The following is a 24255-nucleotide window of genomic DNA, read 5'->3' on the forward strand; positions in this document are numbered from 1 at the left end:
AAACAGGCGAGGCGCTGCCTGGGAGGGGTGGGGATGACACAGATAAGTGCTTCCAGGAAGCTTCCCCGTTCCTTAGGGCAGAGTTAGCTACTCCTTCCTGGGAGAACATTTCTTAACCCTCAAACAATAGTGAAATTATCCCTTCCCCAAGAACAAGCCCTCAGAGCATGGCAGCCCGGCACTTCTCGTGTGTCCTCTTTGTCCTGGCCTGCATCAAAGAACCTTGTTGTCCTCAAAAACTCCCCTCTTGAAGAATCCAGTTCTGCTCACATGCCCACCAGGTCCCGGAGCCACAAACGGCATCCTCATCCTCGTCCTCTCTGCCGTGACCTCAGACCCAGCCTATACTCTTCAGAGAAACTCTCCTCTGACCCTGGGACTCTTTTCTTGCTCTGAGCTGAGAAAACAGTAGCAAATGCTGCTCAGGGGAAGATGGGGAGCAAGTGTGGTGCTCAGCTCTGGGCTTTGATTTAATGTCTCTTCTCTACAACCTTTTATGGGGCTCTGAAAACAATATCCCAGGGGGCTGGCGCTGTGGTGCAGCAAGTTAAAGCCCTGGCCTGCAGCGCTGGCACCCCACATGGACACTGGTTCTAGTCCCGGCTGCTCCTCTTCCAATCCAGTTCTCTGCTATGGCCTGGGAAAGCGGTGAAAGATGGCCCAAGTCTTTGGGCCCCTGAACCCATATGGGAGACCTGGAAGAAGCTCCTGGCTCCTGGCTTTGGATAAGTGCAGCTCCGGCCATTACGGCTCTCTGAGGAGTGAACCAGCGGATGGAAGACCTCTCTCTCTCTGTCTCTTCCTCTCTCTGCAACTCTGTCTTTCAAATAAATAAATCTTTTTTTTAAAAAAAGAAAATATCCCAAAGTATGGCACCTTGCCATCCTTTGAACTAAAGGAGACCAGAAGGCCCCAGAAGCAAGGCTTCTCTCTGACCTGCTCCTGCCCACCAGTCCCTGATCCCTCCTTCTCCCCTACAGTGAGTCACAGACAGGTCCTGGATGCCAGAGCCCCTGTTCCCCATTGTCAGCCATAAAACACAGACAGGGGACTCTCCCTTTTGCTTCAAAGACCCTCATTCCAGAGGGCGCCCGCCTTCAGTGTGGAAGGAAGGAAAGCTGCAGAGAGAGAGGCCAAGGAGAATCTGGAAAGAGGAGCTTTGCTGGGCTTCCCCTCCTCGGTCCGTTAGCACGCGATCGCCCCCTCCACCCCACCGCATTTCCACATGGCTGGCCCTGCTTCACCAAACCTAACCCGAAGAGGAGACGGTTTTCCCTGATTCTCCAAGTCTGCATTTCTGAAGGCTCAGCATCACACAAAACTTTGAATAAGCAAATCTGTCATGCCTAGTGTCTTTTTTTTTTATTTAGTAAATGTGAATTTACAAAGTGCAACTTCTGTATTGTTGTGGCTTTCCCCCCCAACTCCCTCCCTCCCGCAGCCCTCCCCTCTCCCACTCCTTCTCCTATCCCACGCTTCATCGAGTTTCATTTTCAATTACCTTCATATACAGAAGATCAAGTTAGTATATACTAAGCAAGGATTTCAACAGGCTGCACTCACACAACATCACAAGGTATAGGGTTTGTTCGACTAGTAGTGTTGTTTTTAAGTTTCATAGTAATACACATTAAGGACAGAGATCCTACGTGGGGAGCCTGTACCCAGTGACTCCCGTTGTTGATTTAACAATTGGCACTCTTATTCATGACATCAGCAATCACCCGAGGCTCTTGCTATGAGCTGTCTAGGCTATGGAAGCCCCTTGAGTTCACCGACTCTGAACTTGTTTAGTCAAGGCCGTATCACAGTGGAGGTTCCTTCCTCCCTTCGGAGAAAGGCGCCTCCCTCCTTGATGGCCTGTTCCTTCTGCTGGGGTCTTGTTCACCAGGATCTTTCATTTAGGTTGTTTTTGCCATCGTGTCATGGCTTTCCATGCCTGTGAGACTCCCATGATGCCTAGTTTCTTGTTAGCCTGTCTCCTGCTACAGAGGCATCACAAGTGAGCCTCCTGACAGGTGAGGGGAGGCTCGCGCCTTTCCCTCCCACTCAGTCTTCCTTTTTCAAAGGCGGGGAAGAAGAAACCCTTCCTGTCCCATGCTGGGGAAGGATGCTGACGGTGGTCCCCTGGGTGGACTCCCTCAGGAGTGCTACTGCAGAGGAGAGAAGAACAGGGGCTTCTCTAAGACACGCAGTAAGGACACATCTGGGAGTTATGTGGGCCCCCAGAATCTCAAAGACTGGCACTCAGAGAACCTTCAGAGATCATTCCGGTCCCCCTATTTATAGACAGAGAATCAACTCCCGAAAGAGAGAAGCAAAGCAGAACACACATCTCCTGGGCCCTGGCTGAACCCAGAAACACCTACTGCACACAGTGCCAGCCGCTAGGAGGGAATATCACAGAGAGCAGGAGCCAGCTTCTGTCCTTCAAGGATCTGCAATCAAATGAGGTAGAGAGCGGCCAGTGCTGTGGTACAGTGTGTTAATGCTTTGGCCTGAGGCACCGGCATCCCATATGGGCGCCAGTTCAAGTCCCGGCTGCTCCACTTCTGATCCAGCTCTCTGCTGTGGCCTGGGAAAGCAGTAGAAGATGGCCCAAGTCCTTGGGCCCCTGCACTCACTTGAGAGACCTGGAAGAAGCTCCTGGCTCCTGGCTTTGGATCGGTGCAGCTCTGGCAATTGCGGCTATCTGGGGAATGAACCAGCAAACGGAAGACCTCTCTCCTGTCTCTACCTCTCCCTGTAACTCTTTCAAATAAATAAAATAAATCTTTAAAAAAAAAAAAATGAGGCAGTAGTGGGGAGGAGGAGGGAAGGGCAGGGGCACCTTAACAGAATTGCAAAAAAAAAATCCTTCTGACATTCGCAGATTGGCACAATTGCCTGTCTGTAAGGGTCTGCGTACCACCTCACATCGAGTCTATCACAGATACCCGCTGAGGGAACAGGGAGGACGGGCCCTCCTACTGCCATCCCAACACCCTCTGCCAGAGGACACTTCAGAGCCGAGGGCTTCCCAGAGTTCCAGGCCCCGGGACGCTTCTGGAAACCAGCCCCACTCAGCATCAGAATGATCTAAGGGAGACCTCCTGGCCTCCAGCCACCTGTGATGTAAGGAGGAGCCTCAGCAGTCCCACAAGGACTGCCTGGCAGATTGCCATCAAAGGGCCTGGAAATCCCAGGAGGATCCTGCGCAGTGTCACTGCCACAGCCACGAATCTCAGAATCTGAGGGGGCTGCCTCTACTGTGCACTGAGGAGGTCAAGGGTACCCTCCGGCTCCAAGGCAACTCAACTCTCAGAGGACCAGGGGGAACCAGGAAGCATCTTCACACAGGCAGCACCTCCTGCTGCGTAGGCAATGCTAATCAGTCCGTGCGTATGTCAGGAGGCCGGGTTCTAGGCCTGCCTCTATCACCACTCTGTTTTGTGTAACTTCAAACAGTTTTCTTTGTCTATAATCTCAGTTTTCAAACACAAAAATGGGGCAGGAGAGTAGTCTCAAAAACCTGCCAACTCCCCCTAGTTCTACTCTTCCAGGAATCAATGAATGCAATCATTTATACAAACAATAGCTAAGGAACAGAACCTGCCTAAGGAATCCTGCACATTTCTGAGCATGGAGGGACAGAACACCGGAGCTGCTCCGTCTCCCAATCTCTCACCCATCAACCAAGAACCCACTCTGCTGCTTACTTGGTTCAGGTGTTCAGTTTATTTCAAACCCTGTAAAGCAGCAGAATGTTGCTTGAAAACAAAATGCTCAAAAAGAAACTAAAATCCATAGATCTAAAGCTCCATAAACCGTTGCAGGATGTGGGAGATGTGGCTTGGTAACTGCATGCCTATCAGCTAATGTGTTGGCTGATGATAAGCCAACAGAATCAATGATATAATAACAGATGAGCCAAATGAGTGAACACAACTCCAGGATGCATTAGGACAGGAGACAGTGCCGGGCAGATGGCAGCACCATCCGGTTTGCCACACGTGGCCTCACGTGGCCTTCTGCTCCGAGCAGCATACGATCACGGGACTAGCAAGTAGTATACCCAGGGGTTAGGGCCCAACCCAAGAGAGGAGTGGACACCAAAAGATGTCCTGTTTTCAGCTCTGCACTACATGAGGAACAGCTGGAAGGTACTGAGAAGGTTCAACCTGGCAACCTAGGAGGTACAAAAACTGTCCTTAAAACCATCTTGCTGGGGTCGGCGCTGTGGTGCAGCGGGTTAACGCCCTGGCCTGAAGCACAAGCATCCCATATGGGTGCTGGTTCTAGTCCCGGTTGCTCCTCTTCCAATCCAGCTCTCTGCTATGGCCTGGGACAGCAGTGGAGGATGGCCCAAGTCCTTGGGCCCCTGCACCTGCGTGGGAGATCTGGAAGAAGCTCCTGGCTCCTAGCTTCAGATCAGTGCAGCTCCGGCCATTGTGGTCAATTGGGGAGAGAACCAGCAAATGGAAGATATCTCTCTCTCTCTCTCTCTCTCTCTCTCTCTCTCTCTTCTCCCTCCCTGCCTCTCCTCTCTCTAACTCAGACTTTCAAATAAATAAAATAAATCTTTAAAAAAAACATCTTGTAGATGAGGCTTGTTTTTGGGGCCTCAAAGATCAGGCAGAGCTTGGATCAAGAGGTGGAAAGTCAAAGGAAGCAGATCTTTGGCAAGGGCTAAGAAAGAACCTCTATCAAAGACTTTTCAGGCAGGCGTCTCAACCAAACACACGCACTTCTGCAGGGGGCTCGGTGGAGTCCTGCATTTGTTTTAAGAGCAAATCATGAAGAAGTCCTACACTGTCACTTTCCTCCTCCTGTGCCACATTCCAACCTGAGCCCTTGTTCACATCCAAACAGATCCGCTCACTCTGGGAGCAAGCGTGTGCCCCATCCCTGGAAAAGTCCAAGTCAGAGCAGCTACATTAGGATTCAAGCTTGGGACAGGGTGGGCCACCCTCGACGGCTCCTACCAGCAACCAAGACTTCCCTGTCGTGCTCACTAGCTGGCCCTACCAGGTGCCAGCCTCCATGGTCACCCTGCCCTGGGCTCCCTTTGCTCAAAGTCTGCTGTTTTGACTGTCAGTCCCTGCCCCGTGGGTGGCTTTAATAGAGCCCATTAACTGTGAAATGAGGGCTGTGTTTTATGAGACTTGAAGACAAGCTTGTCCTTCAGGTTCCTGAGGACAATGAACAGAGTTTATGTATTATATATGGTCCGTGTACACAAAGCAAAATCTCTGTAAGGTATTTAGACCCAAAAGAATGAACCACCAAATAAGAAAAAATCCAAATGTGCAGTGGGTAAAAAAGCTTCAATTTTACATTCAAACAAAATTGTATTGAAATGTCGATCTTTTGTAGGACCTTGATAGGTTTTCCTGTTTTCCCTCATCTAAATTATGCTGTTGCATCAATAGACAGGACTTGCCCTGTAATCTACAAACTGTGCCCTGTTTTCAGCTTGGCACTGAAAACCAACAGTTGCCATCACTTTGTGCAATGGATGCAGTAGGAAAAAATGTGTTTGTAAATTGAATTTTATTTATTTTAAAATTTTCTGAAGGTATGTAATTTTCCTTTTCTTTATTTTAGAAGCAAAGACACAGAGCTCCCTGTCCACTGGTTGACTCCCAAAATGCCTGCAATGGCCAACATCAGAAGCCAGGGACCCAATTCAGGTCTCCCACGTGGTAGCAGGAACTCGGTCACTAGAGTCATCACCATTGCCTCCTAGGGTCCACACTAGCTGGAAGCTGAATACGCAGTGGAGTGGGGTGTTGAACCAGGCATTTCAATATGGGACATGTGGGTGTTTTAACTGGAGTCTTTTTTTTTTTTAAATTTATTTGAAAGGCAAAGCAGTTAAAAAAGAGAGACCCAGGAACAAAGAATGACAGAAATATCTTCCATCTGCTGGTTCACTTCCCAAATGCCTGCAAAAGCCAGAGCTGGACCACGCCAAAGCCAGCAGCCAGGAACTCCATCTGGGTGGCAGAGACTGGAGCACTTGAGCCATCATTCACCTCCTCCTGGGGTGCACACCAGCAGCAAGGTGGATCGAAGCAGGGGAGAGATTCCATGCCAGGCACCTCGACTCACATGCAGGTCTCTCAAGCATTGGCCTGATCCGCTATGCCACAGAGCTCGCCCCTGAACAGGAGTCTCAACCATAGGGCAAAACTCCACCCCAGAGGTGGCAATTTTTAGGGAGAATTCTGTAGTGATATTCTTTTTAATGTAAAGCCAGGAACTCTTGTTGTAAGTTTAAAAATGAATGTTTTCATTTTAACAAAGTATAGTATTTCAGGGTTCAGAACAAAACCTAGCTGTCAAAAAATCCTGCCTTCCTATCCCATTCCTGTTTATTGTTTTGGAATAGAATTGAGAGGATTTCTTTTGATAATTTCTAAGTACATTTTCCCTTCAAAAATCCCGCAAATCCAATTTCAAATTTTTAGTGTCTAGGTATGTTCAAAATAAAAAGAATTAAGGCTTAATACACTAAAATATTCCAAACCTGTACCATTCAATAGATTCATTTGGACAATTCAGTGGACAGAAACCACTAGTGCCTACTGAGCACTTGAAATATAATTGATTAAAACTGAAATGTGCACACACTGGATTTTAGTGACTTGACCCCAAAAATTGTGAAATATTTTGTGACTTAGCAATTTTTATATTGATTATCTGTTATAATGATAATATCTTGGCTATGATGGGTTAGATACTGGTAAAACATATTAAAAAGAAAAAGAAGAAGCAAGTGCTATGGCATAGTGGGTAAAAGATGCCATCTGCAGTACCAGCATCTCATATGGGCACTGGTTCTAGTCTCAGCTACCCCACTTCTGATCCAGTTCTCTGATGTGGCCTGGGAAAGCAGTGGAAGATGGTCCAAGTCCTTGGGCCCCTGCACCCACATGGGAGACCCAGAAGAAGCTCCTGGCTGCTGGCTTCGATCAGCCCAGCTCCAGCTGTTGCAGCCATTTGGGGAGTGAACCAGCGGATGGAAGACTTCCCCCCACCCCACCATTGTACTCCTCCTTTCAAATAAATAAATAATTTTTTTTTTTAAAAAAGGCCTTCCCTATCGTAAAAAAGAAAGAAAGAAAGGAACGAAGGAAGGAAGGAAGGAAGGAAGGAAGAAAGGAAGCTAACAGATTTCTCGGCCCAGTCTGATTCTACCTGAGCTTATGGTGCTCCGGATTACAGCTTGATTTATAAAAAGCACTACAAAAACAAAACAAAACAAAAAACCAAGACAGTGTTATGGTCGGTATACCCCAGGCCTCACCTCCTACCAGAGTCCATGCATTCGTGGTATTTGCAAAGTAAAAATGCTGTTCATTATTCTGAAATAATTACATTGGGTTGGACTTTGAAACCCAGAGCAGCAGCAAATTTGCTAAACACATTTTCTCTTCTCTGTTGCTGTAATTCTGAGGTCACAAAGAAGGACACAGACAGGAGTGCTACATATGGCGTGTGAAGAAGGAAGTGACAACATATGGCTTCTCCATCATTTGCTTTTAAAACAACATCAGAGGGCAGCGTTGTGGCACAGCAGGTTAAGCCACTGCTTGCAACACCCACATCCCCTATGGGAGCACCAGTTCCATTCCCAGCTCATCTGCTTCTGATCCAACTTCCTGATGATGCCCCCCCCCCCCCCAGAAACCAGCAGAAGATGGGCTAAGTACTTGGACCCCTGTCATCCACATGGGAGACCTCGATCGAGTTCCCAGCTCCTGACTTCAGCCTGGCCCCAATCCTGGCTGTTGAGGTCATTTGGGAAGTGAACCAGAGGACAGAAAATCTCTCTCTCTCTGCCTTTCAAATAAATACGTAAATGATCTTTTAAAACTATAAATAAATAAAACCGCATCCAATGGACTCCTCCTAGCTGCCCACAGAATCGCATTTCAAACATGGAGATCCTGCTAGGGAGTCAGGACAGCTGCAGGCTGCAGCAGGCTCTGCTCAGAGCAGCTGCTGAACAGGCGAACGCGCTCACTTCCGTCCCTGAATCACAGAGATCACGGAGGCGAGGCCGAGGCCGGACTTCAGTGAAGGTGGAGCTCAAGCTTCCGTCTCACAGCTGAGAAAAACAAGGTGCAGGCCCCAGCTGGCCGAAGACCAGCAACCCCGCATCCAGTCCCGCGTTCTGTCCACCACCGCATAAATCATGTATCTTCTCTACGATCTCTGGAGCATGGGTAGGTCTGAGGGAGGCATTCTGCCCAACAGAGAAGCTTGGGGGCCATGGGTGCAGCTCCAGCCAGTTCCTCAAATGCCCCTTTGCTTCAGTTCTCTCATCTGAAAGATGTCAGTGTCACCACATGGGCGTCATGGTGGAGATGAGAGGAAAAGGTACATAAATGCTCAGTCTGCTGCCTGGCTCATAATGGACCCCTACTAACGACAGTGATTGTGATCAGCACAACAGGGAAGTGCAAGGAAGGGAAGTGAGAAACTGTAGAACTCTCTCCACTTACTGCTCTGCAGAGCTGAGCCAGGTCCCCATCATGGAAATGCTGATCCTGCACCACAAACATCTCCTTAACCTACACGGCTGCCCTGACTTCATGGAAAAAGGGACACAGGGGCTCACTGAGAACTGGCCCTGGGGGTCAAGCCTTCCCAGAGATGTTTTGTGGAAAAGAGAAGACCAAACGCAGCATCACATGGGTTCTAGATGGGCATATTTAGATATACATTTGACCCCGCACTCACCAAACACAGGAGTTCTGCCCTCAAACCAGGAAAGCGGGGCCAGGGGAGGGAAGGTCAAGGCCTGGATTGAGATCCATAGACCCCGTCTGAGTTTCTGCTATGGGGAAAAGAGAAGAGCTGGCCTAGGTGTCGGGGGAGCCGCCACATACTTCTGGAGAGGCTCCGCTGTCGCAGGCCAGTGAAGGCAGAAAGACCAGACAGTTCACTCAGCCCAGTTCTAGGATCCCACTCCAGGTCAGGTGGAAAGAAAAAAAGTACTGTTGACCACAGTGAGTGCTCAGCACCTGATCCTTGAAGAGATGCCAAGCACTTAAAGAAAAGAGATAGAGAGTGAGCATTTAACACCTGGCTTGACACTCCCACATCCTGTATTCGAGGGCCTGGGTTAAGAATCTTGGCTTTGTTTTTGATTCCAGCCTCCTACTAATGCAGACCCGGGAGGCAGCAGGTGATGGCCCAAGAAGTTGGGTCCCTGGCTTTCACATGGCAGATCCAGAGTGAACTCGCCACTCCTGACTCTGGGCTGGCCCAGCCCCAGCTGTTGTGTGCATTAAAGGAGTGAACCAAAGGATGGGAGATCTGCCTCTCTGCCTTTCAAAAAGCAAAGAAAAACAACTGAGACACTCATGAGAAAGAAAAAGCTGGAGTACTGAACATGCGAACGGTGATGTGAGATCAGAGGCAGGGGAAAACTACAGTCTTACAAGTGTCCCTCTCCATCCACTCTCCTTCACGTCCCACATGCTAATAAGCCCAGTCCTAGAACTTCACAAAACCTCTGAATTGGAAGAAAAGTTAAACTGCATCTGGTCCAGTTGTTTACCCAGTACAGTACTGTCATCTACAACAGCCCCACAAATAACTGCACAGTGACAGCCACTTCCAGCGGCAGGAAGCTCCAATATGGGAGACAACCATTCCTTCGAAAGTTCCAAGTTCACACAAGAAAGTCCCTCCCTTGGACTTCCACCCATTGGTCCTAGTTGTAGTCCCTGGAATACTACAGAATAAAAGGAATCCCGCCTCCTGATACAACCATCGGAACAGACACACTCCGGATACCCACAGCTGCCACGGGAACGGGGTTGAAGGCACAGCCACAGGATTTCACGGGAAAATGAAGAGCCAGGAACAGGCAGCTATAAATGACATGATCTAAAAGATCTGGAAACAAAGGGTGAGACTTAGCACATCGCTGCTTACGGCTCTCACCACAGTCTCACGCTCAGACTGAAGCACCTGCCTTTTCTGTTCCTTTACTTCTTGGGAACATCTTTCAAGAAAACACGTTCTAAATGTACAGGTATGCTAACTACTGCAAACCAGGCTCCAGACAAAAGGCACCTTTAAGAGGGCCTGATCATGTTCAAAATAATAAAAAGACAGTGAAAATCATTTTGGGCTCTCAGTAGTTCACTGGGACAAAACACAAAGATGGAGAGGGGGAGAGGGTTTCCATGGCAACTTGGGAATAAATTTAGAGGAAACAGCTTCCTGGACAACTGGATTAGTTAAGTCCTGTTACAAGGTTAGTTAGAGTGCACAGGAAGGAAATAATCTCTGAGGGAAAAAAAAAAAAAACAAAACCAGACCTAGATACAGAGAATGACAAGCCAGGAGGGGCCCCAGAGGCCTCAACCTCATCATGATACAGACAGAAACCAAAACGCAGGTGAGGATGGGAGCCCATTGTGGCAGATTCGGACCAGTCTCCCAGTGCTCCTGTCCCAGTTCTTTCCACCACGCCATGCTACTATTTTATTTCAGCATCCACGCAAACCACCAGTGTTGCTCAAATCTAACAAGTTCCAGGCAAAATAAAGCCAAGGTTTTCCCATTCTCCAAGTTACTGCCAAGCTCTTCTCAGTCTCAGCCGAGCCACCACAGCCTCCCAGCAGCATCCTCCAGATCACATTCCATATCCCGGTACGATTTGCACAAAATTGCAGCTCAGTTAGAAAACAGACCTACAGAATGATGAGTCTGCAGAAACATCAGGCGCAAACAGGCAACCACACCCCAGGGCCACTTCAACCAGTGGAGGAGGCAGAGAGCTGCCAGAGAAAAGGGACGGGAAAGGGAGCTCCATCCAGCGGCCAAGTTCCCTGCAGGAGGCGGTGTGCGGAAAAGCACCAACCAGCTGCCGGAGCGAGGTGCGACTGAGAGCCGCCGGGCTCACCGTACCCTCGGGCAAGTCCCTACGTCTTCCTGAGCCCCGGCTTCCCCAACCGTGCTGGGGGCACGGATGACCTTCCAGGGTCTGGGGCTCCGGCACTCTGTGCCCCAAAGTCTCTTCATCAGCAAGCCGGGCGCGGGGCTCCTGCAGCGGGGAGGGACCGACTCGGGGTCGCCACGTCCCTTTGGGAGCGTGGAGAAGCCCAAGCTGGGTCGTGGGGAGGCGCCTCCCCATTCCGAGACCTCCGTTTCCCAACCTGTCAAACAGCTGGGGAGACCCTCAACCCCACAGGGTCAGGAGAAACAGCGCGGCGGACAAGGGATCTCCACGTGGCCTGGAATCGCAGCTCTGAGCCGGCAACCAGGGAGCCGCGCCAAGGACCCGCAGCCCAGGCGTGTCCACCCACTGACCGGCAGCATCTGCTTCCCCAGGGCGGAGGACGAGGTGGGCCCTGCCGAAGGCGGTGACCGCGGCCAGCCAGAGCAGGCCTGCTCAGGAACTCACCGCTCAGATTCCGGCTCCAGCCCGGGCTCTGGCAGGTGTCGGTGCAGCCCACCTCCCTGCCTCAGCGCCGACCCCTCACCATCCTCCCTAGCAGCCGGGCAGCTGCTTCCGGACCCTGTCACGTGACTAAGGCACCCCAGCCGGAGGCCAAAGTCACGTGTTCAGTGCTGCTCTTCTCTCCCGGTGCTCAGGCGCCCTGCCCCATAGCACCCCCTGGCGACCTACTGCTGCCATTGCAGCAAGGACCCTGCTCCTGGGGGCGGGGGGCTGGCTCTGGCAGGAAGGCGTGGATCTTGGAACGCAGATGAGTTCTGGGAAGAACACCCTTTCCCGAGTCGTGGGCCTGTGAAAGACTGCTAATCTTTAACACATCTCAATGAACACGTATTGCGTTTCTAATCAAGAGGTAAAACAGCTTTTTAAACATCCCCTATTCACGTTTCTAGATGCACGAAGTCTCACCTGTAGCAGCTACTGGAAATGGGACTGTGTGGTCGGGTAACATTATCGTTTACATATTTAGATTTTTAAAGTGACGTTTAAAAATGGATGGCAACGTCTCAGCATGTTTGAAAGGTATTATTATCTAGGCTTCTCCTCTTCCCTCCTGCTGTCTGAAGATTTTTCTTTACAAAATATGTAACAAATAGACTTCAGGTCAAAACCTGCCACAAGAGAAAAGAAGTTCATTACTTAATGACAAAAGGGTCAATTTATCAGAGGACATAATAATTGTAAATATATGCACCAAACACTGGAGCACTTACACAAGTACATAGTAATGAATACGGAGGGAGAAATAGGCAGCAGTATGGTAACAGGAGAGGAATTCAATGCCCCGCTTTCAACAGTGGATAGATAGACCAGATGGAAAATTAACAAGGAAATCCTGGATTTGAATTGCACTTTTGACCAAATGGATCTAACGGACATATACAGAGCTTTCTTAAGGAACGTTCTCCAAGATAGACTATACACTAGGGCACAAAAAAAGTCTTTAGAAATTTAAGAACATTGAAATAATATCTAGTATTGTTTCAGACCACAACAGCATGAAACTAGGAATCAATAACATGAGGAATCTTGGAAAATGCACAGATAGGTGGAAATCAGGCAACGTGTTCCTGGCCAGCCAGTTAGCCAAAGAAGAAATCAAAAGAGAAATTTTAAAATATCTTCAGACAAACAACAGAAATATAGCATACCAAATCCTATGGGGTGCAGCAAAAGTTGTTTTAAAGGGAAGCTTATATCTTAAAACTAAATGCCCCTTAAGGCATTCAGAAGGATTTGGATCAAAAGCCCATGAGAGTATTTCAGACATGGAAAGCCATGACAATGTGGCAAAAAAAAAAAAGTGAGATGCCAGCAGAAAGAACAGGCCATCAAAGAAGGAAGTACCTTTCACTGAAGGGAGGAGAGAACTTCCACTTTGGTTTATGGCCTTGTCTAAATAAGGTCGGAGTTTGTGAACTCATGAGGCTTCCATAGCCTTGGCAGCTCATGACAAGAGCCTCGGGTGATTCCTGACGTCATAAATAAGAGTGTCAATTGTTAAATCAACAACGAGAGTCACTGTGCACTTATTCCCCATATAGGATTTCTGTCCTTAATGTGTTGTACTATGCGAATTAATGGTAAAACTAGTATTCAAACAGTACTTTATACTTTGTGTGTCTGTGTGGGTGCAAACTGTTGAAATCTTTACTTGGTATATACTAAGTTTATCTGTTGATCTTCTATATATAAAGATAATTTAAAATTAATCTTAATGAAGAATGGGATGGTTTGCGGGTGGGAGGGTGGTCATGGGGGGAAAAACTGCTATAACCCAAAAGTTGTACTTTGGAAATTTATATTTATTAAATAAAAGTTAAAAAATAAATGTAGAAGTGTTGCTTTTTAAAATTAATATTAGTATCAGTTCAATGTACAAATTATAGATTCAGAAACTCTTGGTATTCTATCAGACAGTAAAAATAATATATGGATTTTTAAAATCTGTGCATGTAAGTCTGATTCCAATATGTGTTTGACTAAATATAATATATTTACAAATAATAAATTGTATTTGGAGCTTTCTAAAGCCTTTAAAAAAAACTAAATGCCTAATTAGGAAAGAAAATATCTCAAATAAACAGCCTATTATTGTACCTCAAACTAAAGTTTAGCATTAAGAAAATGAAAATCAGAACAGAAAGCAAACAGAAAAAAGGAGAACCAAAGAAAGAACCAAACTAAAAGCTGGTTTTTGAAAAAATAAGAAAAAAAATCAACAAAGTTTAAGCGAATTGTAAGAAAAAGAAGATTCAACTAAATTAAAATTAAGACATCACAACAGATGCTTCTGAAATAAAAAGGATTGTAGGGGAATTTTATAAACAATTTTATGCCAACAAACTGGAAAACCTAGAAGAAATGGATAAATTACTACAAAAATACAACCTAGGAAGACTGAATCTGAAAGAAATAGAAAACTTGAACAGACCAACAACAAAGAAAGAAAAAAAAAACTAATCAGAGACCTCCGAACAAAGAAAAGCCCAGGACAGAAGGCTTCAAGGCTGCATTCTAACAAGCATTCAACAAAGACTGAATACAAGTACTTCTTCAACAGTTCCAAAGTAGAGCTGCTTCCAACCCATTTTATGAGCCCATGTCACCTTCATGCCAAAAACAAAGACATTACATGAAAAGAAGACTACAGACTAATTTCTTTGATGAATATTATATAAAAGTCTCCAATAAAATATGAGCAAACTGAACTCACGAACACATCAAATACATTATATATCAGGACCAAATATGATTCATCCTTGGAATGCAAGAATGCAGACTAACATATATAATTAACATTAACAGGTTGAAAGACAAGAACACGAGTGTCTTAATTGATAAGAAAAAGGCACTCAACAAAGCCCCAAATCCTCTCTTGGGAAAAAAAAAATCTCAACAGTTTAGGTACAGAAGGAAAGTTTCCCAACATAATAAAGGCCATTTGTGAAACCATTATAATCATCAGGGAAAAAGTGATAGCTTTTCCACTAAGATCCTGTGTCCTATACACAGTAAGAATGCTGACTCTCACCACTTCCATTCAGCCTAGTACTGGAAGTTCTCTGAAGAACATTCAGACAAGATAAAAGAAATAAAGAGCATCAAAACAGGAAATGAAGTGAGAGTATCCCTACTTGCAGATAGCACAATCCTATATGTAAAAGATCACCAAGAGTCTGCTGGAACTAACACATGGATTTCATAAAGTTTCAGGATGCAAAGTTGACAAACAAAAATCAGTAGCATTTTAATACACAAATAATCTGGTTGAAAAAGAATTCAAAAAAGCAAGCCCATTAAAAATGTTTAGTAATAAAGTTATTCAAGGAGCTCAAAAACCTGTATAATGCAAACTTTAAAACATTGATAAGAGACATTTCAGAAGACACAAATAAATGGAAAGATATCCTTGGCTCATGGGTCAGAAGATTAATGTTAAAATGTTCATTCTACTCAAAGCAATATATATAGTCAATGAGATCTCTGTCAAAATCCAAATGACATTTGTCACACAAATAAAAAAAAGAAATCCCCAAATTAGTAAGGAACTCTGTTAGCCAAGACAATTCTGAAAAATAAGAAGCTGAAAACATTGTATTTCCTGATTTTAAACTATGTTACAAAGCTATAGTAATCAAAATTAGACAATATTGACATAAAGTGGACTCACAGAACAGTAGAACAGAGTAGACAATCCAGAAATGAATCCAAACATACGTGGCCTGTGAATTTTTGGCAAAGTCACCAAAAGGATACAATAAAGAAAGGACAGTCTCTTTAAATAACAGCACTGAGAAATTTGGATTTCCACACAGAAAAGAATCAAGCTGGATCCTGGGCATACATGATAGGAAAAAAAACCCTCAAAATTCACAAGAAGTTTAAAGGTAAGATCTGAAACCATAAAACTCTAGACAAGAACACAGGGAAAGAGTACTTGGACCTTGGCCTTAACAATGACTTTTTGGCTATCACACCAAAAGCTCAAGCTACAAAAGCAAAACTAAATGAGAGCACATCAAACTAAAAAGCTTCTGTCAGAAAAGGCAATGATCAACAAAACGAAACAACAGCCTATGGGTTGGGAAAAACATTTGCAAGCCAAATACCTGATAGGGGTTATTATCCAAAGTTTATAGAGAATTCATACAAAAGTAGAAAAACAAATAACTCAATTGAAAATTGAGAAAAAGACCTAGAGAGACATTTCTTCAAAGAAGATATAAAAATGGTCAATGGTACTCAACTTCATCGATCATCAGGAAAATGCACATCAAAACCACTGTGAGATATCACCCCAAACCCAACAGGATGGCTTTCATCAAAAAAGTAAAAAAATAACAAACATTGGCAAAAGTGTGGAGAAAACGGGGCTCTTGTATCCTGTTGGTGACAACGTAGATTGGTACAGCCATCATGAAAAACAGTCTAAAAGTTTCTTTAAAAATTAAGACCAGAATGACCAGATGCCCCAGCAATCCCTCTTCTGAACATATACCCAAAAACATGAAATCACACCTGGCAAAGATACCTGCACTCCCACGTTCATCACATCAGTATTCAAGGTATCCGAGATACAGAAACAACCTGTCAATGGACAGATAGCCATAGCAACGATGGTACAGTGTGTGTGTGTGTGTGTGTAAGGGAATATTATCCAGCCTTTAACAAGGAGATTCTGCCTTTTCCCACAGCAATGGGTACAATTGCAAGAATTATACAAACTGAAATAAAGCAGAAACAGGAAGAAAACTATTGTATTATCTCACTTACATGTGGAATCTATAAAGAACAATGAGTCAGATATACAGATACAGAGAATAAAACCATGGCTACCTGGGGCAGAGAGAGGGGATAGGGAGTTGGGGATGTAAGAGTACATAAGGCAGCAGGTAAGCAGGATGAACTTCCCGAGAGTTCGCATGTATGGCATGAAGAATTCTAGGTAATAAAATGGCCCTGTATTTGGGTTACTGTTAAATGAGTTGGTTTTAGCTGTTCTTGCCACACACACACACACACACACATACACAATGGGTAACTATGTAAGATAATTGATACACAACATGTGTATACATGTGTATATGTACCCAATCACATGTGCAGACCTCAAATATACACAAAAATTTCATGGTAAAATAATAACAGAAATAAAAATTATGTAACTACTCAGTTAAAAAATGAATAAACTGTTGATACCACTGCATGATAAATCTCAAAATAATTATATAGAAATAAATCTGAAAATAATTATGTTGAGCAGGATAAGTCAGAGAAAATGCTCCACTGGTATAATATTCTGGAAAACCCAAAATAATCAGTGACAGAAACCCATCAGAGGTTGCCTGAGAATGGGAGAAGAGCTGGAGCTGGAGAGGAGAGAGTGATTATAAAGAAGCAAAAAGAAGCTCTCTTTTAAAAAATTAGGTATCTATTTTTATTTGAAAGGCAGAGAGAAAAAGAGAGAGAGAGAGAGAGAGAGAGAGAGATCTTCCATCTGCTAGTTCACTCACCAAATGGCCTCAACGGCCCAGGCTGGGCAAGATGGAAAGCCAGGAACCTGGAACTCTATCTGGGTCTCCCATGTGGTTGGCAGTGGCCCAAGCACATGGGCCATTTTCAGTGGCTTTCCCAGGCACAAGAGCAGGGAGCCGGCTGGGAAATGGAGCAGCCAGAACTTGAACCAGCTCCCATAGGAGATGCTGGCCTCATAGGCGGCTGCTTAACATTCTACGTCACAGCACTCCCACCACAACCACCACACATACAAAGATTTATACTCAGATGTTGACAGTAAGCAGCTCTATCCAACCCAGGCGAAAACTGGCTAACAACCCCAATATTTATGAATAAGTGAATGATCATATAATTGTGGTATATTCCTACAGTGAGAAGGAACTGCTGACCCAGACAGAAATGTGAAGGAATCTCATCATGCTTAGTATAAAAAGTCAGACACAAAAGACTATATACTATACGCGGGTGATTCCATTTCTATAAAATTTACAAACTCTCCAAACCTAGTCCTAGTGGCAGAAACTGCTCAATAGTTGCTTGGGACAAGAGGCAGCAGAGAACTTTCTAGGGCTGTGCTGATATTGTCCAGCTTGATCGTGGTGGTGGTGGTTACATGGATTCCACACCTGTCAGAAGCTATTAACCTGGACAACTAAAATACTTGAACGTCATCGTTTTTGTCATAACTCACAAAGAAAAATGTTCAAAGACATTACCAGCAGCTGCAAAAAGCCTCTAAGGTAAAAGAAAAATGATTAAATGCACAAACACATGGAAGCAACTTGCAGGAGACTGTGCAAATACACGCAAATATCCCCAGAGAGAGAAAATACTGCTGTCATGAAATAATAGTGTGCTTTAACAAAAGAATATTCCAAGAAGCAACAGCTCTTGGAAATTAAAGCTATAATAGCAGAAAAGATAAACCAAATAGGAGAATAAGAAGCTAAGGATGAGCGAATTTGTTCTTTTTTCTTATTAACAAACCTGTAAGTATCTATGTGACAGGCACTGGAAATACAACAGTGAGCGAAACAGGCAAAAATCCCATCCTTTGTGAAGCTTACACGATAGTAAGAGAGACAGACCACAAAAATAAACAAGCAATATGTCGGCAGATGTATCTGCTAGAGAGAAAAATAAACCAGGAGCAGGGACGAGGGAGTCTGGGGGAGAGACGCAGGATTGCAGTCTTCTTAAATGGTCAAGGAAGTTTTCATTGAAAGGGTCACAGCCAAATAAAGGACCTAAAGCCGGTGGAAACAAGCCAGGGTGGTTGTTTTTGGGAAGAGCATTCGGGAGGGGGGGGGGAGCATGTGTCAAGGCCCTGGGGTAAGAGCACGCCTAGCCTGAGTGACGAATGACAAGGAAGTCAGTGTGGCTGGGGCAGAGCCAGGCACGGCGAAATGAGGACAGTGGGCCAGCGTGATAATGAGTGAATGATAACCAAGTAGTGTTCTCTGAGCCAGTTTAAGGACTTCGGCTTTTGCTCTGAGATGGATAGAGGAAGCATCGGCAGAGGCGTGTCACGACCTGGCTGAGGTATAAAGTGGTGCTTTCGCTGACAGATGGATGCAGGCAAGGGCAGAAACCAGGTACCAGCTGGAACCGGGGCTGAAATGATGGGGACTTGGACAAGGGTGAGAGCTGAACTGGCGAGAATTGATCAGCTTCTGGAAATATCTTATCATAGCGGGAGAATGTTGATGAGCGGGAAATGCAGGAGGGGAGAGAGGAGAATGATTCAGCCAAAGCGGCAGGAAGAGTGGAGCTTCTATCAGATCAGGAAGACAGCAGCAAGACGCTCTGGCGAGGAGCAAGGGAGCCTCACGTGGGAAGGGCTTCCAGACCTCGGGGAGGCCGTGTGATGCCTGCGGGGAGGGACTAGGCCCGGCTCAGAGAGGACACCTTGGCGACCGGCAGCATGCCGGTGGTCTATAAAGCCAGCAGAATGGGTGAGAATATCAATAAGGATGAGGAAAAGCCGGAAGCTGAAAAGAGGCCGTGGAGGCTGTCACTGGGGGAGGAGGAAATGCAGGAGCAGTGGTGCTCTGGAAGCCAAGAGCAGGGCATTCTGGGAGGAGGGAAGTGACCACTGCTTGGTGACCTCAGGGAAGACTAAAGTGAGCACTGTGTTCAGCAAAGTGGAAACCACGGACGGTGTTCAGAACCTGCAAGGCTCCGGTTCTCCAGAGTTCTGCACCTCCCGACCCTCCCTCAGCCCGCCCCTAACCTCTCACTCAGCCGGCGGCGCCCTCGCCCAGGCCCTCGCCGCGAGTGTCCGCACACGTCGGGGCCGCCCGGAAGAAGGCGGGAGAAGGCACCATTGGATGAGGACTGTTTCCGGGACTGGGTCCAGCTACTTGAAGAGATCCGGAGCAACCCCACAAGCCCCGCGCTAAGGCTGGGGCTACCTCACAAAGGAAACAAAGGGCCTGGCAGCGCCGCCGAGAGGAGCGCCCCCTGTTGCACTGAGAGAGCACTGCCGCGAGCGCAGAGGAGAGCCGCGGGCCGGCCGCCACCTCGCGTCGCATCCGGGCAACCGAGAGGAGGACCGGCGGCCCTCAGACCCTCTGCCTCGCCTCAGCCACACCCGCCGCCTGCGAGGACGACGGGGGGCCTGGCTGAGCCACGGAAGCGTCACGTAGCACACCCGCGTGTCGCTCCGAGCCGTCTGCGCTGTCCCACGTTGCACGCGTGGGAGACTGAGCCTGGGGAGAGGACGGCGCTTGTTCCACGCCGCCCGTGGTAGCAAGTCCCCAAGGTTTCTCCTGACCCCTCACGTAGACGGTGCGGCTCCTGGGTCACAGTTTGCCGCATGGCCGGAGGAGGACCGACGGCCCTATTACTGCAGACTGGGTCACGATGTGCCACGGGAGAGTGCAGAGCCCCGGATGTGGCGGCCCAGCCCTCAGCACCCATTCCCACCTTCCTCCAGCCTGCCTTCCCGGACTGCGGAGCCTGGACACGGGAGAACACATGCTGTACTACTATCTCATTCCCACAACGTCCAAGACCAGGTACAACTAATCCAAGGTGATGGAACTCTAGCCGAGGATTGTAGGGGCTGCGTGCTGTACCGCGGGAGGGGCCAGTGACTGACCAGAAAGAAGCGCAAGAGAACTTTGTGGCTCCGTCACACAGGTGCACTCGCTTGTCAGAACGCGCTTGTAATCAGTGCGTTTCCTTAAACCTCAGTAAACGTGCGCAAGCATCTGGCTTAGAAGCATGTTGGGATGAACTGAGATTTTGCCTGGCACTTGGTGCTCACTAAATAGTAGCAGGAGCATTAGTAATAATTATTACTCTTAATATTGTTATAGTAGCTTCCTTTTGAAAAGGAAGCTGGGAAGTTTTTCTACCTTTTTTACTTTCAACCTTTCTGCCTCTGACGTTTTACGTGTATCTTTTAGAAACATTTCTATTACATTTTTTAAAATTAGTCTTTTGCATCTGTTGTAATTCCAGATATATTTGTACTCATTGCTACCTCTTTATTTTCTTCTGTATTTTTATTTTTCGCTCTGATTTTTTTTCTCTTCACTTTTCTTCCCTTTCTGGGCCTTCTTTTGGATTATCTTAGTTTTTGTTTTTTTCTTATTCATTTTTGTCTTACCCTCTACCAATTTGGGAGTTAGGCACTCCATTTCTAGCTGTTACCCTTTAATTTTAATATGCAGAGGAAGACAAACCAATCAGAAGCACAGTGGTCACAGGTGTAACTGGCTGGGCACGCATGATGCATTTGTGGTTTCGGAAGTCCTCAAGAGTGACCACAGCAAAATAGTGGGAGGCAGAAAGAGAAACCTGGAGATGTGGGACTGGCCCTGGGGGTGGTGCATGCCTGCAGCCAGGAGATGAGCTGTGATCTGCTGTTTTCAAAGGGGCCCTTATTTTTAGAAAACAAGACCAAAAACAAGGGTGAGTTGAACACAGCCAGGAGCAAGCATGCTCAGCTCCCCCACACTCTGCAATACGCAGGTGTGGGGGACAACACAGCCCTGTCTTAGAGACCTGGTAGGAAGCAGTGACCTCAGGGGGAGCCGCATGCAGTGGGGAGGTGGAAGAGACTTGCCTCTGGCTCAGGCAAACCTTTGCTGCCCTCCTTGGCAAGAGCAGCTGCCTTTGTCACACTGCAGCCTCTTTTCATTTCCTTCTGAGTGCTTATCATAGATCATTTCAAAAACTTATTTATGGGAAACTGATTAATATTCATGATTTCAAACTGAGTCCATCATGGCGACAGACTGCGCTGCCTGGAACTGCTGGGTTCCCAGCAGCCGGCCAAGTGCCGGGCACTGGGGTACTCAGTCAGCACTTGGGGAGGAAGCAAAGGAAAGAGCAGCTGTGAGAATTCTGTGTGGGAGGAGGGGAAGCCCAGGGCTCCACCATTTCACGCCTTGTGCCATTCGTTCTTCCTAAGGGCACAGTGTGGACACGGCAGGCGTGGGGAAGGGAGCTGTATTTAAACTTGTGACTAATGAAGGCTCAGAAGCCGAGAGCTGTGTTTTGCAGCAATTGCAGGCAAAAACCACTTTTGTTCACTGCTTCTGCCAAACTCATGGTTGCTCCAATCCCTCGCCCACCCAGTGCTTGGATGGGAAGAGCGAGGTGTCCACCTGTCTGCTGCTGGGGCAGGGATGAGGGGAGCGCCCCAGCTGCCAGTCCCTGGATGATGCAGCTCAAAAAACCCGCTGCCAGCCCCCAGGAGCTTCCTAGCAGCTCCTCCACCCAGGTGTGGAGGCCAATAGAATCCTTTGAGTGTTCTTTCCTCCCTAAAAGGAGCCTCTGGGCCTGCAACTTTTGTGGGAATTCTTTTCCTTTTTCCTTCCAGTAACCCAAAGAACTAAATTGAGGCTTTTCCCCACTCTTGACAGACAGGCAAGGAGGAGCATAGACAAAACTGTGTTGGTAGCAAAGGCAATGTTCCATCCGGGTGATACTTTGACTCCCACACCTAAGTCCTCAGAGGCCCAGGAATTCAGCACCGCTGAGCTCCTGGGAACAGTGGAGCTGCAGCAATGACCCCAATAGACCCTCAGACCCTGTAGCTAAGGACCTCGCAGCCATAGCTGTGACAGATGTGTGCACACACCGGTGGAGTCCAGAGAGTGAAGGCCGTGCTCTGTGAAGGTGCAGATAAGGCGGGCACGATGTCCAGATGGGGAAAGTAGGGAAGGCTTTGTGCTAGAGATGGCAGAGACTGAGCTAGTCCTGGGGGAAAAATGTTGCCAGGGAAATCACCATAAAGTACTGGTCTACCTCCTCTGAAGAAAGCAGAGCACAAAGAGTTTGTCTCAGGTAGCAGAGAAATCTCAGCACAGTGCCCAGCACGAAGTAACTGCTCAGTAAAAGGTTAGCGAATTCTAGCACAGATCAAACAGGTTGTCCAGGTGATGAGCAGTCGGAGGGCAATGACCACGTCGTGTTTAGTTCTGTGTCCTCCCCAACATAACACCGAGGCTGAGCATGAGGAACTCCATAAAAATTTTGAGATGAATGAATGAAAAGAGGGGTCCTTTCTACCAACCTCTTAAATTATACACGAGGGAGGATTTATCGAGAAGAAATATGGTTAGATTTTCCCAGGGGCTTCTAAAGAGGGCTGCGTTGTCGCCACAGGTCTCTGAAGACAAGCTGCCACTGTCCTTGAGGATTTAAGGGGCCAGCATGGATGTGTTGGAGCATGGGCTGTAGTGAAAAAAAGCCAAGCATTTACAGATCGGGGAGAGGATACTGAACCAAATGGCCTCTGAAGTTTCAGGATAACAGGTGGTTAAGATCACAGAAAAACACACTCAGCTTCTGATCCCAGCATGGTTGCTCCTGTGCTCGCTGGGTGATCCTGGGCAAGGCCTCCCCATCTGAGTAGAGGAAGAACACACTCAGACTCGATTTCTCCCACTAAACCCTCGCAACATGCTCCTGACACCAGGCACGTGTGTCAAGGTTTTGCCCACACACCAAATGTGCAATCTGTCCTGCAGGCACACAAGCTGGGTATCCTCTAATCTGGTGCTGACACCACTTGGAGATGGCATCAGATCCCACAGGATGAGGGCTCTCGTCCTTTCACAGAGAGTAAACCAGAGCAGCAAAACCGCCCCCTTCTTTAAGATTCCAATTGCAGGTCCCCATACCTACGACCCCATCCTCGACTTCAATCTGTCAGAGCAGCTCACAGAACCCAGGGAAACACTTGCTTACATTTGCCACCTAGCACAAAGGATATTGCAAAGGATACAAAGAGACGCATGGAGCCAGTTACAGTGGCAAGGCTGCACCACACTGCCCGCCAGGAACCTCCATGTGTCCAGGCACCCGGGAGCCCTCCGGCCCGTTCATTGCACAGGCAGGATTATCAGCAGACTGGGTGAGGACATGCAGCAAGGCTTGTCTGTCTGTTCTTCAGCATTCTTTCCTTGGGACATGGGCCAGGACCCCCCTGGAACAAGGAGGGCCTTATAACCTCCGCTTAGGATCAGACAAGGGTAGTTAGAGGATGACCTCAAGGCGGGCTGTAAGTAGGGGAGATTAGCATTTCTAAGACTTGCCTTGGGGAAGAGAAATTGCAGTTTCTATGGCCTGCCTTGGGGAGGGAGACTTAAGTCAGGAACCGTGGGTGGAAGTCAAAGTTATAAAATGACACCGTCTCTGAGCCAGAGCTTTCTGATCATGGGCAAGGGTGGGGAGCAGAGTGCCCGTGGCTGGGAGTCATCGAGAGGATTCTGCAAGACAATGGCACTAAGCATCAAGTAGGCAGCACTGGTACCTGGGACTTCTCCCTCGGGTTCTGCGCAGGGTGCAATCTGAGTGTGGCACTGGCATCCCGCGGATTCTGTGCCTGTCCTAGAGGGGTCACAACTTTACCCATTTCATGAGGCATGTTCTTTTCAAGAGCTTGCAAAAAGCAGAGGGAGGAAATGCTCCTTCTCCCTGCCCCAGAACGCTCGCTACGTCAGGTCAGGCCACTGGTCCTAGAACCCTGGCACAGTGAGTTCCATAGTTGACATCAGCACCAAGGAAACGAGAAGGAACAGTAGATCTGCAAGAGCCACTGAGATGCATCAAACACCTTCGGCTTGGTCAGCCAGGACCTGGGGAGCTGCCGGGAGGCTGGGTCACCCCCCTCCCCAGGCCTTATCTTCTGGCTCAGTAGAAACGGCCAGTTTCGGAAAACTGCCTCTTCCAGGGTGGGACAGCACTGTAGGGTCATAGAAAGTGAGAGTGAATGCAGATCCTTAGAGATCCTCATGTTCTGTCCACTCCTG

At 47.3% G+C, this 24255-nt stretch overlaps 1 protein-coding gene across 2 annotated transcripts in view; it reads right to left on the reverse strand.

Annotated features, from left to right (window-relative positions):
- SLC36A1 (solute carrier family 36 member 1) overlaps positions 1–11520 on the reverse strand; it is a 45894-nt gene extending 34374 nt beyond the window's left edge. For both annotated transcript variants that reach the window (XM_062188808.1, XM_062188809.1), the window contains exon 1: positions 11411–11520. The gene's annotated coding sequence lies outside the window, so the exon portion shown is untranslated. The remainder of the gene's footprint in view (positions 1–11410) is intronic.
- Positions 11521–24255: the final 12735 nt, after the last annotated feature.

This window comes from Lepus europaeus, chromosome 4 (genome assembly GCF_033115175.1).
Source record: "Lepus europaeus isolate LE1 chromosome 4, mLepTim1.pri, whole genome shotgun sequence".
NCBI lineage: Eukaryota > Metazoa > Chordata > Mammalia > Lagomorpha > Leporidae > Lepus > Lepus europaeus.